Source organism: Geospiza fortis, unplaced genomic scaffold (genome assembly GCF_000277835.1).
Source record: "Geospiza fortis unplaced genomic scaffold, GeoFor_1.0 scaffold41, whole genome shotgun sequence".
NCBI lineage: Eukaryota > Metazoa > Chordata > Aves > Passeriformes > Thraupidae > Geospiza > Geospiza fortis.
The window spans coordinates 13363403-13366192 of NW_005054299.1; positions in this window are offsets into that span (position 1 = coordinate 13363403).

A 2790-nucleotide genomic window follows, 5' to 3' on the forward strand; every position below is an offset into this window, starting at 1 on the left:
GGGCTGAGCAGAGCCACACACCCTCCCTAGCCTGGGTCTCACCACGCAACACTCTCTAAGCATGGAGCACACCAACAACTCTCAGAATAGCTGACAAAGGAGGTGTCAAAGCAAGCAAGCCCTGAAGTAAAGCCCTCCTGTGCTGGCATCAGGCTTGCAGGATGCCTTCCCCCTGCGGCATGCACCAGGCATGGCCAGGAGATGGGCAATGTGGTGGGCTGGGCAGCAGAGGCACGTGGGTGCTAAACACACAGAACCTGATGGCAACTAGCTGCAGTGGGCAGCCCCGACGCCTAAGGAGATATTTGGGCACACACAGACTAGAGAGAGATGGACCTTTTTTTTTAATTCCCAAAGAAGTGTTTGGGGCATCTGAAAAAGCAAGGTAAAAAATATAGAGCATGAACCAGCAAGATTAGCCCCATGTCACAATGTACAGGTATAGCCCAGAACTGCAGATATTTCCTGACATCTCTCAGTTGTGGATAGGCAGCATTGCTCACCTGGAGGTATGGAGGTAGCAAGTTTAAAGAAATCCTTATGGAAAGGCTTTTTTGGCCTTGGGAAGCCAGGCTTGGGCAGGTAAACAGGTGGCACTTGCCCAATAAGCCTGCTTCCCTTTATATGTCTGTAATCACCACACACAAAACAGAGAGTTGCACCTCTGCAGATACTATCCTGAGGTAGGCAACCAGCAAACCTCTGACATTTGAAGGGAAACCTCACCCTTCTTCCCTTCATGATGCAAAGTCCCTGGGGTCCATCCACCTTCCCACACAAAAGGGTAAGCTTTCCCCAAAGCTGTGGTCAGGCACTCTATGCATTCCTTTCACACCCTCCTTTACGGCCGTGCAGGGGATATCACCTCCCTGCTTTTATCCACAACTCACCACCTCTTACGAGATATGGGTACTTGGCTGGAGGTCCAGGCACAAGTGCCTGGTTGCTCTGGGATGGCCAGCAGCTCAGCCACCCCATCGTGCAGGGTGTCATGTGCTGTGGGGCACAGCAAGGGCCAGCAGCTGCTTGTGGGGTGGCCCAGTGCCAGCAGGGCCACACTGGCCTGGCCCCAAATGGGGAGCTGGGAGCAAACATGGTGCTTGCCCAGAGCAGGACTGCAAACCTTGCACTAGATGATCTGGATTAGCCTTGAATTTCAGCCATCCCAAGCACAGAGAGACTGCCTGCTCACTCACCACATGGACTACTATAAAAATACCCATCTCTCACTACCAAAGGTCCTATGGGCAGACAGTGGAGGATATATCCTGTGAAATTAATTTCCTTTGGGCTTCCAAAGGCCTTTGTGGGACCATGCTGAAGGACAGGAGATTTATAGGCACTTCTAACACAGACACTGTAGGTGGTGGTGGAGCCCAGGCAGAGCCTGGCTGACTTACAGACCTGATGAGCAGTGCAAGACAGCAACAAGGGGTTAAACCAGCTAGCAGGTGCCAAGAGGGAGAGACAGACAGGGCTTCCAACCAAAAGCATTCTTTATTCCATTGCCAGTGGGATTTTCTGTTGTGTCTGCCCAGGGCACCCTTTTCTGCCTTTCACGGTGCCTCTGCTCTCTGAATCACACAGAATAAACGCAGCAGGCACGAGGAAGGCATCAGCTGGCTGCCTGAAGATAGCATTTTAATTAGCCAGCAACCAAAACGTGGACGTGACCAGAAGCCTTTCAGGGAAAGTTCTCATGCACACGGTGAAAGGCTGTATGACAAGATCAGAGTGCCAGCCTGACAACCTGGCCCCCCTCCATGTGTCCCTGCCTCACCTCGGGCCACGGCACAGGCGAGCCAGGTGCAAACTCTGGGTAGGGTGAGGGGCAGCTGCTCTCCTACGTCCCAGCCTCTCCAAAGGCAAGGTCCTCAATCATGTACAGCCTCTCCAATCAGCCTGAGCTCACTTCCCACACCAAACTATGATCATAGTCCTCACAAGAGATGACAGCCCAGTTATACCCACCATGGAGAATAAAGAGTTGGACTGCTTCCAGGGCCCCAGGTAACCCTCACCAGAGCTGGCTTGGGCAGGGTCTTCCTGATGTTTAAGGCAGCTACCTTGGCTCTGCTGCATCCACACAAATTCTGTGAGCTGTCCCATCTGAAATATGCCATCCGGCCACTGTCTCATGAAGTACGTGTCTACCAGGTCATCTCGCTCTGCAGATATCCTACTTCTTCTGAGCCCTTAGAGGTAGGAAAAGAGAGGGGCACCAGGAGTAGCCAGTCCAGCTCGCCATTGGTGGGACAGAATTTGATGTGTTGGGTTTGACATGCTGATGATGCTTTGATGTTTTGTGACTGACAGGAACATGCTGACTCATCCATACAGGAGACCTGGGTCCTTCATGCTGAGATTTCACATCCAGCTCAGCCCAGGGGAGAAGCACTTACCTGAGGGTTTCAATTTTTCCAATTTGATGACTTGTAAACATTTCCCAGATCACAGAGGCAGAGCAGGTCTCCTGAGGATAGGCTTGCTGTCTTCATCACTTTGCACAGCCACAAGTGGAAGAGCCATAGATCCACACAGAAAAAAAGCCAGTGGTGAATATAGAAGGGAAGCAACTCCTTTGGGTTCCTCATGCAGAAACATCCAGGTGGCTTATGTTCCCACCTCACTCCTGCAATCCACAAGACGTTACTGAATACAGTGAAACAAAATGTCCTCAGGTACTCATCCTCTTTCCTCTGCTCCACTCTCTGATGAGGCAGTGACTGATGGTCCACCTGTTGAGCTACTTGAGTCCATCCTAAACAGAAGCCAGATTCTTTACCTTCG